At 40.5% G+C, this 17,312-nt stretch overlaps 1 protein-coding gene across 1 annotated transcript in view; it reads left to right on the forward strand.

Annotated features, from left to right (window-relative positions):
* Positions 1-1,672: 1,672 nt before the first annotated feature.
* Positions 1,673-17,312, forward strand: part of ENPP6 (ectonucleotide pyrophosphatase/phosphodiesterase 6) — a 169,043-nt gene continuing 153,403 nt past the window's right edge. Inside the window, exons 1-2 of the mRNA XM_074329849.1 lie at positions 1,673-1,770; positions 5,637-5,951. The gene's annotated coding sequence lies outside the window, so the exon portion shown is untranslated. The remainder of the gene's footprint in view (positions 1,771-5,636; positions 5,952-17,312) is intronic.

The following is a 17,312-nucleotide window of genomic DNA, read 5'->3' on the forward strand; positions in this document are numbered from 1 at the left end:
AATATTTGCTTGCCAGTTGGGTCCGCAAATCATTATGCTGCGACACCCACCCATTTCCAAGTTATCTGATTTTAAGCTGGTTCGGTGAGAAGGATATTGGCCTTTGAGTTTTAAACGCGGGGCACGAAGTACAGTGGGCCTTGACCCTCGGTTAACACGGCAGAGAAACGAGATCCATAATCCACTGAACTCGAGTCACCCCCCTGGATTAGCAAAACCACCAGGCGGTATTTTCCCATGTGTCCTATTCCAGCACAAGGCTCTAGAGAAAAGCTGAGAAAGTTGGCACTAATGCAACACAGTACTGGGGGGCGAAAAGGGGGTGGAGAGAAAAGAAAGGACTTCCATGTTTTTCAAAATTATTGCCAAAAGATAAGGTTGTTTATGCAACTTCTAGCACAGATGGGGAGAGGACTCTGAAACCAGGAGAGAGAACTTCAGTCAGCAAATAAATACATGATTCACATTAGCTAGGGGGTGGAAAGAAGGGTTGGGAAAGGACTAAGTCTATGAATAGCCATAAAGCAATGATTTTTGAAGGCATATCTAGGGCTAGGTGTCTGATTTAATTCCATTTGTGTGGAATGATGATTTGGAGTATACATTGAGAAAAACAACTTATCTAATGAAGTGCCAGACTACAAATAGAGGTCTCTTAGTGGACCCAGATGATGCCTGGATTCAAACGATGACTTCCCCATGTCCTGGGTGCCAGGTGGCTCTGCCATTGGCCTCACACTGACCTGTTGGTAACAGAGCCTTGCCCTCAGGGAACAGGTGGTGCACTGAGGCGTCAGGGGAGGCATTGAGGCCCATTGGGGAATTATAAAAGGAGCTAGTTATCTATACAAGTTCTGGCTATTAGCGGGAAGTGATCTAGGAAATGAAAATAAATATGCATATCAGAGGTTGGGATAGATCTTTTATTGGAGGACTCTTTGGAGAAGTTCGTTCACTTCAAGGTATTAAAAGCCCACTTTCTCTCTGGGTGGAGACACTGAAACCTCCTGGCTGCCCTGGGCTCTGAGTGTAAGTAACCACACCATGCCAGGAGACCCCTGTCAGGAGGGGCAGGTGCCAGAGGAGGAAGCCCTTGTTTGGGTAATTTTGTGGAAGGGCAGATGAAAGCTTCTTTGACTCAAGGACAATCTCTTTCATCTATCATTAGCATCCAGGAAGCAAGCTCCAAAATCCTCCTCAAGTGGAACTGGGGGAAGTCCAAGGACACCATCATAAAGCCTGGGGAATTCATCAATAGGCAGATGGACAGGGCAGCAACGTAGGAGAGCGTCACATAGGATGTGGGTTCAAATCCAGCCACCAGCATTGTTTTCTCAGCAGAGGGCGACACCACTTGTTCTGCTGGGGTAGCTGTCTCAGGAAGATCCCAGTTCAGAGGAAGTGGTCTAAGGTGTCTGAATATCCAAGTGACTATTGATGCCATTGAGTAAAACTCAGTGTGGGAAATTGTGAGCCTTCAGATTAAGATTTAAATGTTGGCTGATGGTTTGTGTATGAATTTTATTTTTAAGTTGTAACTTCCTGTATATTATAGCCATTGCATAAGCTGGAGGAGGGAGAGTTGGTATCACTTTACAAGAGATGTTTCCCCAAATTTCTGGGTGGGTTCTTGAGTCAATAGAAATCTGACACTGCTGAGAAGTAACTAGCTCCTGCAAGCACAGGCTGTGTGGCCCAGAGACAGAGTACCATGGACATCCAACGCTCCATTCCTATTTGGCGCTGAAGACTCCAGAACAGTGGGAGAAGGTAACTTCTGTAGCAGAGTTTGCTATTCCACAGCTGAAAAAGGAACTCAAATTGAAGGCAGGACAGCAATGTTTTAGAAATGCCTCTGGAGTTCACTGAGAGTTATAAAGTAATCTGTCTTAAAACCTCCTAAGAATCATTAGGGATATGTTTTTACAGAGTCTTGGGATATCAGTCTTGTAGCTGCTGTAAACTGGAGGAATTGCCCTGGCACCGTCATTGCCTATCTGATCACCTGCTGAAAATATGGTGCACGTGAAAGACCAAAGCAGATTCAAATTCTTTGCCAAGAGGAAATCCCTTGTTCGTTGCTTCCCAGTAATGGTTTTTCATAAAATGGTATTTAAAAACATTTTTCTGTAGTTGATATTCACCTAGAATGGAAAACTAGGCTAACATAACTTATTTTGTGACCTCGGATCCTCTCATTTTCTTTTTTTCATTCTCTTCTGTTTCTGAGTTCTGTTTGGCTTCAATGTGCAAAGCTTTTGATCACAGATCTTTCACAGAACTAGGTTAGGAGGACAGTGTTGAGATGGAAGGAATTTTTAGCCAGCAACTTCCCAATAGCACATTTTCTTTTTTACCCCTTCTTTTTCTTCAGAGGAGAGCAGGGTGTGTGGGGTGAGGTAAGGACATGACTACAAGCTGCCTAGGCACGAAATTCTGTCTCATAATACCAACTTTTAAAAGGAAGAGATGTCAGAAATGATAATATATTGATAGTTTACTTCTTTCATTTTGTTCCATGCCACTGACGTCTTGCTTCTTAGGTGCTCAAAATATTGCTTGCAAATCCCAAAGTGAACCCATGAAACTGCCTTTAGTGGCCACACTTTTCCTAAAATGCTGGGAAGGTGTTTTTTTTTTAAGGTTAATGTGTGTTTTTAGTCGGTCAGAAGATATTTAGAGACCATCCCCTGGTGCACAGTGATGTAAAGGGCCTTTAGGGGTACCAATTAAAGAGCAGGCATGGGCCCTGCCCAACTGTATTTACAACCTTTTAAAAAAGGAGGCCTCATTTGTAATGGAAGGTCCTTACCCCGCGGAGCCCAGCAGATCAGGGTGTAGGCAGAGGGAATGGCAGCAAAGAGGCCCACTGTGGGGGATCTCAGCAGAAACATTTGGCTGGGACCCCCAACTTCACATTCATACTGGATTCTGAAAGAAATAAAAGGAAGTGGCCCAGGTCTCTCTCAGCCTCTGAGAGACGCTGGCAGGGAAGACGGGACAGGAGAAGTAAGACCAGTGTGATGAGTGCATGGCCATTCCAGCCTCCAGGGCCCTGCCTCTCCTCTTTGTTTCTACACACTTCTGTCTAAACCAGTAATCCAGCGCTTGTCCTTTTCTGCGCAGCACTGTTCCTGAGTGTTAGATGCTTACTTCTTAACTCCCAAAATAGACTGGGAGGCTGCTGGTGTCATAGAGGCATGGGCCTTGTCCAGCTATATTTACAACCTTTCAAAAATGGGTTTAGAGTGAGACCTGGGTCTAAATCCTCTGTGCGTACAGATTTACAACGTTAGACTTTATGTTGCTACCCTGTAGAATGGGAGTGCCAATACCCACTCTTCAGGGAACTTAGGAAGAGTGTAGTAGATAATGTGTGTCAACCACACATCACAGTGCCTGGCACAGAGGCTCAGTGAAGGTTACTTGTCCCTCTGTCCCCTTACGGGGCCACACTCATAGGGATTTGCCTGTACTGACGTGGGAGTGGAAGAGACAGGGTATCTGTTGCTTATCAGATGTGAGGTCCCAGTTTCATTGTTTCTAAAGAGGGAAAGGAAATGATCCTTAGGAAAGATGAATGGGTCCTTGAAGAACTGGTGGGAGGTATGATGGTCTCTGACAAAGTGCGTCTTGGGTGTGGTGTCGACTTCTAGTCTCCTCTCCTGTGGCAAGCGTCAGTCCTACCTGGTTGATGAAACTCCTGGGAGGGGATTTATGACAATTGATTTCCTCTTGGGGGATCTGTCTTTAGGCAGATAAGGGGAGTTCAGAGAAAGCCTTTTGCTGCGTTGCTGTTTATCAAGTGCCTACCCTTAAAAATCAATATACCAAAGTGGCATATTTTGGGGTGGCATGTCCGAATCCCTACTGTCATATTTTGGGGTGGCATGTCCCGAACCCCTACTGTCATATTTTGGGGTGGCACATTTTGCTACCCTTCATGTACAGTCATTGCTAAAGAATTATGGACAATTTTGAAGAGAAAAGCAGAAGCACCTTTTAGGTCCATTGAAGGGAAAACAGGAATCTGCTATCCCTCTCCATAAAATGCCCCATACAATATGTACACAATGGAGTGGGTGTTTGATGAAGCACTTTCAAGTGGACAGGAGACGGGAGACTAGAAAGATTTCACTGGTATTTTGCAAAGTGGAGTGTGCAATGCAAGTTTCTGCCAGCATTTATATATCCCCTGCCAAACCCAAGGAGGAAAGGAGTAAATGGCCAGGAGGAAGAGGGGTTTGATCATCAGATGGTTAAATGTGTTGTGATAGTGTTCTATTAGAAGTTTTAAAACATTCAACACATGTTCTGTTTGCTTCAAACAGACCCGAATAGAAAACATCTGGAGATATCCACACATAGCAGTGCTATGTGAAACATCTGTGCCTACATCCTACACTGTACTGCTATTTGTCTGCAGGCTCTCAACTCCATGCCCGTTCTCCCTGTTCTTCTCTGTAGAGGGTGAGAAGACCGCAAATTACATTTCCCAGACTCCCCAGCGAGCTGGTTTCTGATAGGGTTCTGCTCCTGGGAGACACTGGTGGGAAGACTGAAAGGGAGGTGGAAGGGAGAAGCCAATTTTTCTTGACTTCTTCTGAATGAAGTCTTTGGTAGTGACTGCAGCAGAAGCAGCAGTAGCTGAATGTGGGTTCATGCTCAGGGAGTCGAATTTCAATAGTAATGGAAGCTGGGGTGCTCCTGTAGCATCAGTAGCACAGGAGTCCGGGACTCTGGTTCTGGTTCTGGCAGCAGCAGCAGCAGCAGCAGCAGCAGCAGCAGCAGCATGAGTGACAGGCACCCATGGGTGGGAGGGAGTTCAGCCTCCTGGCTTTCTGAAAGATGATCCAACAACGGTAGTAGGGCAGTAGGTATACCAGCAGCCTCAGCAACAGAAAAATCGTGGATTCTGGATGACACCATCTGTTCTTTTGCTCCATCAACCTTAGGATGGGAGCAGCTTTCTAAAATTGGTAATCTCTGAGTGATCTCAGCTATCTTTTCTCTGCTCCAACCCTTCAACACATTCATAGCCAATTTCCCATGTTAATACCCCTCTATTTGAAATTCCTGTAGTTTCTGCTTTGTTGACTGGACACTGATCAACACACACACATAAACTAAAGGCAAACATTGAAGGCAAATCAAATGAAATGTGTTTAATCCCCTACTCCACTTGCATTTTGGAGCTTACGTAAAGGGAGGGATAAGCAAGACTTTACCCCCAAATTCGACGACAAAAATCAGTTCCTTGTCATATGTACTGCAGCCTCCACCAAGGAAAAGAGGTTAACACAACAAGTATTTTAAACAAAAACTTTCCTTTAAGGGATGCTTGCCCACAACTTTAGTCCATACTGACATTAATAATAGGTGTTTTTTCACCGAGTGTTTTTTTGGTGAAAAATATTTTTCAAATGTTGTTTCACTTAATTATCATAATAACCCTAGCAGTTAAGTATTATTATTTTCATTTCATAAATGAGGACAATAAAATATTTTTAATGGCCCTGGTTGATTTTTAGTGGCTACATATCCGTCTCTTTCTAGCGTGCATGCTTTTTGTGTATGCATACTTTTTGTGACCTACTCATTTCTCACATCGAGACATTGATTTCTTCACTCCCTAGAATTTGCAGTGATTTACTCTGGCCTAGAGAAGGTGCCAAAAGAAATGTGTGAGAGCCTGAGCCAGGATCAAGAGGTCTGGCAGGTTCTGCCTTCATTCGCTTGGAACATTGTCCTGCAATGTTTCTGAACCAGGAGGTCAAGCCTATTGGATGAGGAGAGGCCATTCAGAGAAGAAACAAGATGCCCCAGCTGACAACCTGTACTGTCTTCCAGACATGTCAGTGTGGCCATTTGGAACCTTCCAATCAATTGCATTTCGCTGAATGCAACTGCATGAGCAAGCCAGACAAAACTAGTCAAGAGGAACCACTCAGGTAACCCACGGATTTACGGGAGATACTAAATAATTGTTGTCTTCAGTTACTAAATCTATTATGCAGCAATATATAACTGATACAGTGGCCATTTGTTGTTTTTTGCATCAAGCATCTATTCTACCTTCATTTGCTTTAAAAGGGATAGCGTCCCAAATCCTTTTTGTTGTACTTGCTAATAAGATGCTTGTGTGAGTCATGTGACTCATATTGGTCCAATTGGATGCTCTGTCTCTGAAATGTGATTCATGACCAGAAAGAGGAAAATTCTGGGTGAAACTCCTCAGACCTAGTTTCTGCTATTAAGATGCTCTGGAGCTACTTGTTCTTGTCCTTTCCAAATCTTAGCCTGAATCCGTTTCTGATACTTGTGACCAAGTGTCCCTAAGTAATATACTATGACATATTAAGAAGCTAGCTCAAAGTCACACATCTGTAAGTACCAACACTACCACTTGGACCCATATCTGTCCCATTCACTTTCCACCAACCCATGTTGCCTCCCTAATTCCTTCCAATCCGGTTTCCTCATTCATTTTAGCATTTTGAAGCTGCCTGGCCTTTCTTAACAAGCACTTAGAAGGGCCAATAATCCAGCTGTGAGCTATAACTTGACATCAATATTGGGTCTCTCACTTAATAACGAGGTTGGCAGAAACCAGAGAAGGGACTTTTTAAACTGGAGAAATAGTGCGCTGAGCACAAAGTGGTGAATTTTTTGAGATTTATTGAAGTATAATTGACATATAATGATGTGGGGGAAGAGAAAATTTTCTTTCTTTTCCTTCTTAGTTCTTCTGGCTAGTCAAATAGTCAAAGTGACATGAGACAGGTTAATAGGAGAAAATAACCAAATTTAATTGTGCATGTACATATGAGGGTTCCATAAGAATATGGAAAGCCAGGACAAATTGGGCAGTTGAGGCTTAGCTACTATCTTGAGCTAAAAAGAAAGGAGGGGTGGGTAGTGGTTTGGGATTTCAAAGGGGAGCAAGGCAAATCCCATGGAAATGGAAAAACAAATATTTGGTAAATAAATGTTTGCTGGGCCAGCTTTAACAAGGGGACACCGAGAGGACTTTGATCAAAAGGGCTTTGCTGGATTCCTCGCTGTCTGTCACACACTAGTTCATATTAAATAATACTTAACTATGATGAGAGCTCCCTTCCCGGAGCGGGTCCTCAAACTAAATTCTTTTAGGCGGTTAGGGAGAGGTCAGAGGTGTTTCTTGAGTCTTTCGTTTCTTAAAAGTAACCAGCTTAAAATAATCAGTATCCTAAAGAGGCATATTTTGAGGTGGCCAACTCTGATCACCTTCAATAAAATGTACAATATTTAAGTACATATATTTAAACTGTACAACTTGGGGCATTTTGTCATAGGTATACATGCATGAAACCATCGCCGCAATTAAGATGATGAATATATTCATCGCCACCAACAGTTTTGTTTCCTCGTGCTCCTTTGTGAGTCCTCCCCTCTCCTTTTCCCATGCAACCTTGATCTGCTTTCTATCGCCTTCAATTAGTTTGCACTTTCTAGAATTTTATGTAAGTGAAATCAAACACTATGTACTCTTTTTCTTCACTTTTCTTTACTCAGCATAATTTTGAGATTCATCCATGTTGTCTTGTGTATCAATAGCTTATTCCTTTAGATTGCCGAATAGTATTTTATTGCATGTATACACCACAGTTTGTTTATCCATTCATCTGTTGAAGGACATTTGGGTTGTTTCCCATTTTGGGCTATTACAAATACACCTTCTGTGAACATTCATGTACAAGTCATTGTATGGACATACGCTTCCATTGCTTTTAGGGAAATATCTAGGAGTGGAATGACTGGATCATATCATAAGTATTTATCTATATTTTTAAGAGACTGCCAAACTGGTTTTCCAAAATGGTTATACTATTTTACATTCCCACTAGCAGTGTATGAGAGTTCAATTACTTCACATTCTTGCCACATTTTCGTGTGTTCAGTCTTTTAAATTTTGACCATTCTAAGTAAGGTATATTGGTATCTCATTGTGGTTTTCATTTATATTACTCTAATGACAAATGCTGTTGAGCATTTGTAATTATTTGTAATTACATGTAATTACATGTAATTATTTGCAATTTATATACCTTTGTTGATGAAGAATCTGTTAAAATATTTTGTCTGTTTAAAAATTGGGTTTGTTTTCTTATTATCGAATTTTGAAAGGCTAATATTCTGTGACTTTTATAGCAAATCATAAAACATCAAGGCATTTAAGAGCTATGGAAAGAAAATGTTACGGTTCAGACTGATTACTTGAGGCAAAAAACATCATTTCCTCAGCCCCTTTCCATAGATAATGCTGTGATGGAACTGTGTTCTAACCCTGGTTACCATCATCTGGTAAACAGGGTTGATCCAAGGCATGAGAGTCTGACTACGGGCAGATTCTCAAAAAGACCCCCGACCATGGGGACAGGAAAGAGAGGGCCTGGATCCCCTGTCTGGGCTCTGACTAGAAACAATCAAACATCATAATAAAATGCTATAATGTCTGCAATTGACTTTAAATAACTTTGGCATAGGCAGTGTGATATCTGTCTCTGGGTTTTTAGGGACAGTTAGTTAATATCGAAGGACCCTAGTTAGCAACGAATACACACACACTCCAGGAGAGGTTTGTTGGAATTTGAAAGATTATTAGGAAGCTCCTGCTTTAGGGACAGCTATAACCCCTCCCCTATCTTCATTCCCAATCAACACCAATGGCTTTATTATTTAGCATAATGGATCTTAGAAGTAATATTCACTAGTGAAAGAAGAGGTGTTCAAGACACAGTCTCTGCGGTTTAGTTTTCTGTGGTTTCAGTTACCCACGGTCAATGGCGGTGTGAAAATATTACATGAAAAATCCAAGAAATAACAATTCGGAAGTTTTAAATTGCACGCTGTTCTGAATAGTGTGATGAAATCTCATGCCACTTCGCTCCGTCCTGCCCTGGACACGATCATCCCTTTGTCTGGCATCTCCACCCTGTAGTCGCTCACTCCCTGTCTGTTAGTCACTTAGTAGCCACCTCAGTGACCAGACTGACTGTCACAGTATTACAGTGCTTGTGTTCAAATCAACCTTATTTTACTTAATAACGTCTCCAAAGCACAAGAGTAGTGATGCTGGCCATTTGGATGTGCCAAAGAGAAGCTGTGCTGTGAAGTGCTCCCTTTGAGTGAAAAAGTGAAAGTTCTCCAGTGAATAACGCATTGTATCATCTCACAAGAAGGGTGAGTACAGTACAATAAGATATTTTGAGAGAGTGAGACACAACATGCATATAACATTTTTTGTTGTTGTTGTTGTTGTTGTTGTTGTTGGGGAATATTGGGGAACAATGTGTTTTTCCAGGACCCATCATCTCCAAGTCAAGTTGTTGTTTTCAATCTGGTTGTGGAAGGCGCAGCTCAGTGGCCCATGTGGGAATCGAACCAGCGACCTTGGTGTTATGAGCAATGTGCTCCAACCAACTGAGCCAACTGGCTGCCCGCACATAACTTTTATTACAGTACATTGTTATTATTGTTCTATTTTATTATTAGTTGCTCTTCTTAATCTCTCACTGTGCCTAATTTATAAATTAAACTTTACCATAAGTGTGTATGGATAGCAAAAAAACATAGTGTACATAGGATTTGGTGCTATCCAGACATCCACAGGGGATCTTGGAACATATCCCTCTGGTTAAGGGGAGACGACTGTATGTGAGTTGGTTGAAAATGCTGTACCAGACACTCCTGCCCTTGTTTCAACAATGTATTATGATTTAGAAAGCCTCGTTGATAGTGTATGCCCTTCTGAATGCTGGCTCTGTCAGGCTTTGAAATAGGACCTGAATCCACAGCTTGTAGAAGGGTTCCTGCACCTGACTCCGATTAGATGTTTAGCTAAATCTTGCTGTTAAAATATTGTCACATCTGCCTGAAGTGAGTGTTACGCAAGGAATTTGTCAGAATGCCAATAGGATGGAGAACTGGTACTTCATTGAGTTTACAGAACTGGTTGTACAACTCTTTTTGTGCCTGCTGGCTTCCAAATGTTTATTTTATGGCCAAATTTAGTCTGAAACTTGCTTTCATTGTCACATACCACCTGGTAATGGAGTTGAGGAGAGAAGACCTATAGCCCTCACCCAACTCTGTTGCAGGCACCTAGGCTCACATATGAATGAATGTCTGTGTCCCTTAGTTTAAGGAAGTTCTTTAAGGCTTGAATAAAGCACGGATCTATTGTGAAGGATCTTTGTTGTAGCAGAGCTGTTCTTTATTTCTGACCCCTTATAGTTCTAGTTCTACGTTTTGGTTCTTTACCATTGAACCCTTTCATAGTAAGTTACCTCAGTTATTTTATTAGAAGGACTTATAAAACTAACTAAATGGCATTGAACTAGGGGTGAATTAAAAGAGAGCATACCTGCCACTCCAGGAATCATTTTTTAAAATGTGTGTGTTTGTGTTAACATGTGAATGAATCAGTTTCAGCTTTTAAATGACACTTAAGGATGATATCCTGTGCCAACAAACTCCCCTAAGGCTGCAGTTTCTCTCCCCTCCCCACCTGAGTCTAGTGTTCTTTTTAATTTCAAAAGACATTGAAAACCTGCCCAACTCCAAGTCATTTTGCATGGAGTCAGTTATTTTATTTGTTTGTTCTTTTAATACCCTTAAGTGCCAGCACCCAGTGTAGTGTACTTTTTTCTGCTCCCAATCACACATCTTTGTAGCAGCACACCCACCACACTGAGTGCTTCTCTACCTCTGTGTCAGTCACTTTTTGTTAGTAAGTAAGAAAATGCTTACCTCTTCCTGTTAACTACGCTGTGAAATTCCTCTTGGGAACCCTACAAATAAGATAAATAAGACCGTCAGGAGTCCTTAGACTCAGTAAAATTTCAGACTCTCTAAAAACAGTATTTCCTGTCTAATCTTCACGTTAACAAAATGATCAATGGAGAGTCAAAGCATTATTGTCAGATAAGCTGTTTTGGATATTATCTGCATATGTTGAGCCTGGCCAAGTTATTTCTACATTAACTTGTCAGTGAGAGACTTCTGTTCTTTTGTTATGCACGTATAAATACCATCTAAATGTGTACATGTGTAATATGTATGTGTGCACCACAGAACAGTAGAATAAGCTGACCATTCCATGCCACTCAATGAAAAGTTATCTTGAGGAAACTCCTATCAATTTAAATTCTTTTCACTCTTGACCTTGGACTAAGCTCTGTGACTATGTGAAAACAAAACCAACATAAACACAAAATTTTCCTGTGATGAATGCTTCCACAGAGGAGTTACTGGACAGCAAACAAAGTTTTCAGAAAGGGACTTTGCTCTTTGTTAGCGGCAAAAAAATAATATTAAAAAAATGTTTCCTTAGGAAGGCAGTTGTTTCTTCTTGAAAGGCCAGAGAATGGAACGGGGGAGGGAAATGACTGTCTCACTGGGATTGATGCCAATGGAATGCAGACGAATTGTACTTATAAGGCCTTATGCATACCCAGCTGGCAGTGGTGCTATTCAGGAAAGCCAAGGAGAGTTTTGGGATGCATCAAACTACAGTGATCATTCTTTCATAAAAAGTGGAATATTTATGATTAGGTTTGATGTAGTAGAATGGTTCCTGAATTTTTAACCAGGAACTCTGAGTGGAAAGCCCCTGATTAAGTTCCTTAACTAAGAACTAGGAAGCCAAGGGCTTCCTCGCTAAGCTGCATATAATATCTCTCACCTTCCAGAGCAGTTTAATCAGAGGGGTACATGAAAGTACCTAAGTCAGTATCTGGAGCATAGTAGGTGTTCAATAAATGTTAGTGCTCTTAACCTTATCTTAAAACCAATTATATAAGTGCACTCTATGTATAGCTGTTATTTAGCTTTTATGTTTGACTCTCCAAGCAGTTTGTAACATCCTTGAGGATAGAGTCCTAATATTATGTTTTTTTGTGTTTTTTTTGGTGGAGGGGGGCAGAGAATCAATAGGAAAAAGCATAGGGTATCAATGTGTTTAAAATTTTTGTCAAATGAATGACCCTTCTTAAAAGTACTTAAAAAAAACCCCACAAAACCCAGTGATAACATAAGGGAACTTCCTCGTAGCTCTGGAGATAGCTTAAAGGTTACCCTTATGACTCAGTTAAGAAAGCCCCCTCAGGGGTGGCCAGATGGCTCAGTTGGTTAGAGCAGGAGCTCTTAACAACAGGGCTGCCGGTTCGATTCCCACATGGGCCAGTGAGCTGCGCCTCCATAACTAGGTTGAAAGACAACGACTTGGAGCTGATGGGCCCTGGAGAAACACACTGTTCCGCTATATTCCCCAATAAAATTGATTAATAAAGAAAAAAAAAGAAAAGAAAACCTCCTCAGTACTGAGGATGGGCTGAAGTTAGACATTTAAAGAGAATGGAGAAATCCCCTCTCCACATGTGAGCTTGTAAATTCCCTCTCTCTGTACCCTAGGACAGGATTTAGAGCACACACATCCCTTTTATCATCTAATCAAAACACAGGCTGCCTCTTTGCTCTCACTTTTCATACACTGGCACCTGTGCAGGAAAACAGAAGAAAAGGAACACACATCCCTTTCATGACCCCTTCTGTGTTCCTTAGGAAACCAGGGTTTGGAGAATCCCTGCGGCTGGGCATACAGAGGCATGCACACAACTGACTCCTCCTCGGGTCCTGGTAGGAACAATAAACAATATGTTGTACTCTGTCTGAGGTCCATACACTTGAACTTGAGTCTGACGAAACATCTTGTCTCATGGATTCACCCAGAACCATCTTAAGATCAGCAAGTTGTTGTAGCTCTAGCTCACTGACGGCAGGAATATTCCCTCTGCTTTGCCTCGAGCAGCTGGTCACCCTGATGGATGTATAATAGAAACTAGATTTACTCTGGTTTATAGAGATATGGGTTTTGTCACCTCTTCTCTTAAATGTAACTTCCTTCCTTTACTAAAAATGAGGTTGGGAAAGTTCTTAGAGGCTTAAAAACTTCAACAAGCCCTCACAATCAGGAGGCTGTCAATATTTTTGAAGCTCTTTCAACTTTTCCAGAATCAATCTCCATTTACCCTGTCATCCCATCAACACATAATTCTGTCACCTGTATCGTTGTTGTCTTGGAGCCACTAAGTCTGGGTTTGGTAAACAATTTTTGTTTCAATGACTGTCAGCCATTCACCTCTCCACTTATTCAATGATTCCAGCACTTGCTGTGCTCCTACTATGTACCACTAACTGAATTTTATACATGAGCAAAGTGAAGCTCAGAGCTTTCCCAATGCCAATAGCTGCTAAGAAGCCCAGCTGGCATTTGAAAGGATTTTAAAATCTCTTCAGACTTTAAGCCCCATGCTTTTTATTCAATACATCTAATTTCAACATCTAGAAAAAATAAAAAACACTAATGATAATCTACCTATAATTATGGATCATTTCACTCTTAAATGGACTTTTCTAGCTATTTTACCGAATTGGCTTCCAGTGTTAGCTTCATAAATAGTTTCTCTTTATCTACTCTGGGTAAATATACCATCAGTTCAGGAAGAGAAAAATAGGTTTGAGGTTGGAGATTGGGAATATCAGTTAAGAGTGCACCAAACTTTAATTGTAAAATATCCTTTGTTTTTAACGACACTGTAGAGGAGTAAAAACATTTTTCCTCTCCTCTCCTACATCCAGTAGCTGGGCACCCTGTGAATCAGAGTGACAAAAGGCAGCTTAACAGGAAAAAAAATTTTAATTACATATGTATGCATGGGAGTTCACAAAGAAATATGACTCAAGTTGCTGGTTGGAATTTGGGGACTTATATACCATCTTAGGCTAGACAAAGGAAAAGGGGTTTGGGACTTTTGGTGGTAAATTATGGGCAGGGAAGGGAAGGAAAATTAAATAGGGTTGTTTAGTAAGGATTTTTATGTGGCTAAGCGTCATTTCAGGGGCTAAGAATTATCTCTGGAATAATTATCTTCCTGGTAGGGAGAGGAATGCACCTTTGTAAGTGGAAATTTATGTTCTGCTTTTACACCCAAAGGGAGAGGGCAGAGAGCTAAATGCTTCCAGCTCAAAACAATCCTTATGCCAAAGTGGCATGTTTTGGGGTGGTATATTTCAGTACCCTCCATACCCAAGAGCATGAATCTATAACACTGCTTATGTGGTACGGGCACACACACCCTCCATTGTTACTTATTTCCCTTGCAAATATGTAAGCTACTGAACGGAGGAGGTTACTTTAGTTTCATGTTTGTAGGGCTCCCTCTTAAAAGCTAACCTTTATTTAACACCCATGATGTGTCATGTACTTTATGTACGTTCTCCACAGGACATTTCAAGGTAATATAAAAACCTCCACTCTACAGATGAAGAAATAGAGGCTCAGAGATTGATTGGCTGACTGAAATCATTCTGCAAATTTGTAGCAGAAAACTCAGGGTTTGTTCCTCGGTTTGTGTGTTGGGGTTCTCCAGAGAAACAGAAACTTAAGGATATTTATGTATATATAGAAAGATTTATTTTAAGGAATTGGCTTACGCAATTATGAAGGCTGGCAAGTTCAAAGTCTGCAGGGTGAGCCAGCAGACTGGAGACTAAGAAAGGAGCAGATGTTGTAGTTTAAATCCAAAGGCAGTCTGCTGCAGAATTCTCTCTGCGTGGGGGAGGTCAGCCTTTTGTTCTATTTGGACCTTCAACTATTTGGATGAGGCCCACCTATCTGAGAGTGCAATCCGCTTTACTCAGAATCCACTGATTTACATGCTAACCTCAACCAAAAACACCCTCACAGAAATATCCAGAATAATGTTTTACCATATATCTGGGTGCAATGGCTGAGACTATTTGATACATAAAAGTAACTTTCATCATCTATTAGCAGCAAATTCTACACTCACTGCTTTTTATCACAGCAAAGTTCTTCTCAACATGGGTTAATTGGTGACCTTGAGTCAAGTTCAAGCCATGCACACTAATCTTGGGCAAAAGCTTTCCCATCTCATGTGAAATGTATAATCAGTGCTATTTAAGGTCTTTATTTACAAAGAAAATCTTTCAGGAATTTTCTGCCTCCTGAAACTTAAAAGGCAAACATGATGTAGGTGATTATAAGGGACACAGACATTCGCGAAGCATTCTAGCTACAGAGCCAGCTTTAGAGACTTCTCATCATGTTTTGGAAAACCATCCAATACAAGCAAGCAAACAAGATAAGAAGAAAGTTTAGATTTTTATATTTAACTGAAGCGATTTTATTCTTACTTTCTGAAAGAAGAGAAAAGGAAAATAAAAATTGATCAGGGGCTAGGCATTGATACTATGTGTAAGGTGCAATTATGTTTTTGCCTACTTTAAATAACAATTTTGCTTTTAAGATATTTTTTTAAAATTTTTAATTGAAACCAAAAATGAACGCTTCAAACACACTCATTCCCCAGAATGTGTTTCTGTGATTTTGGACGCTTTTCTCTGTGGGGCTGACACTAGAAGCAGAGTTGTAAGGTTGGCAGGAATGGTTGGGGAGGGGGTGTCAGCTAAAAGAGAAAGTTGACAAGTGATCTGTTGTAGACAAGCCTTGGAAAAGTCTTGTCTGTCCTTTCAGCAAAAGGATCCTGTGTGAAACTCTGTAGCCCAAGGCATCCCAACTTTTCGTTTATTTTTATTTTTGTATTTTTTTATTGTGGTAAAATATACATAACACAAAATTTATCATTTTATCCATTTTATAATACACTGACATTAATAATATTCTCAATGTTGTGTAACCATCAGCACTATTTCCAAAATTTTTTCATCATCTGAAATGGAAAATCTATACCCATTAAGCAATAATTCCCCATTTCTCCTTCCACAGACCCTGGTAACCTCTATTCTACTTTCTGTCTCTGTGAATTTGCCTCCTCTAGGTACCTCATATAGGTGGCCTGGCTTATTTCACCTAGCATAATATTTTCAAGGTTCCTCCATGTCGTAGCATGTGTCAGAACTTCATTCCTTTTTATGGCTGAATAATGTATTCCATTGTATGTATATATTACATTTTGTTTATGCATCACTTCTCAATCTGACCTTTTATTGAGAAAATCAAAACTGAGAGCATAAAGGGCATTTTCTTGATGGATAATAAATAGATATTCCTTTCTATTGAAGAGGACGTGGTAGTTAGGCATCAGCTAACAGCATACAAATAGCATCCCTTTGATTGGCACAAGAACCTAATAGCAATCATTCTCTACCATGAATTTCCAGATCAAGTTAATTTCCCTTGTGCCCAGGGCTTCAACTTTCCCCCAGACCCTGGGGAAACACACTCTTCATGTCCTCAATTTTGTGCGGTGAGAAAACCTTCACCAGATAAAATTTTTCCAGCTGGTTACATTTTTGAGGCCATGAATATTTTAAATAAAAAATCTGTACAAATGATGATTTATTCCTTAAAAATGAGGTAGAATGATTTAAAGTTTTAAAACACCTATGCAGAGAACATATTCTAGAAGAGACTGTGTATTCTTTTCTAGTTTCAAGATATATATTATTACAGTTCTCTGGCAGCCTGCTGACATGAACTCATATTTTTCCCTCTCATTTTGTTTTATCCTTTGCTATGGGCTCCCACAACCCACTTCATCATTAATTAATCAATTAATTAACAAACATGGCAGAGTTAATTATTAATTAATCAATAATTATAATTAATAATCGAACAAATGAGAAATAATTAAATAACTAATGATAAAATTAATTATCTTTAATAATTATATATCACAAGTAGTTATTTAGTAATTAATGAAATAAAAATTTATTACTTTTTGCCATATTTACTCATCATTCTCTAAAAGTCCTCCCACCAGATATTACTGACTTTCCAACTAGCCTATTCTCTTGGCATCCTAAGAAACCAGCCTTTTAATCTTGGGAACATTTACCAGACTCGATAGCCATGTTGCAGAGGCACAGACTGAATGCCCCACTTGCTATAAGGAATCTCACAAAAACTTCCATGCATTCTCGGTGTTAGTTAATAGCTAACTTTATAATAGAATCTGTCAGCGCTCTTACATCATTTGATCTTCACATGGGTGGGGGAGAGTAGACGGGTGAGGAAGGTGAGCAGTAGAGAATTTCAGTTGCAGAGAAGAAGCTTGAACTCAACTCTTCACCCCATAAATCCTGCCTTCTTCCTTCTTCTCTGATGAGTCCAGTTTATCTAACACTGGAGAGTACGCCTTCTAAAAGGAGGTGGACACAGGGCTTTGCAAGGCTTAGTTGAATTAGCTGACGAAAGTCCTTCAGGGCTAAGAAGCTGATTCAGCAGT

Source organism: Rhinolophus sinicus, linkage group LG04 (genome assembly GCF_036562045.2).
Source record: "Rhinolophus sinicus isolate RSC01 linkage group LG04, ASM3656204v1, whole genome shotgun sequence".
NCBI classification, from domain to species: Eukaryota; Metazoa; Chordata; class Mammalia; order Chiroptera; family Rhinolophidae; genus Rhinolophus; species Rhinolophus sinicus.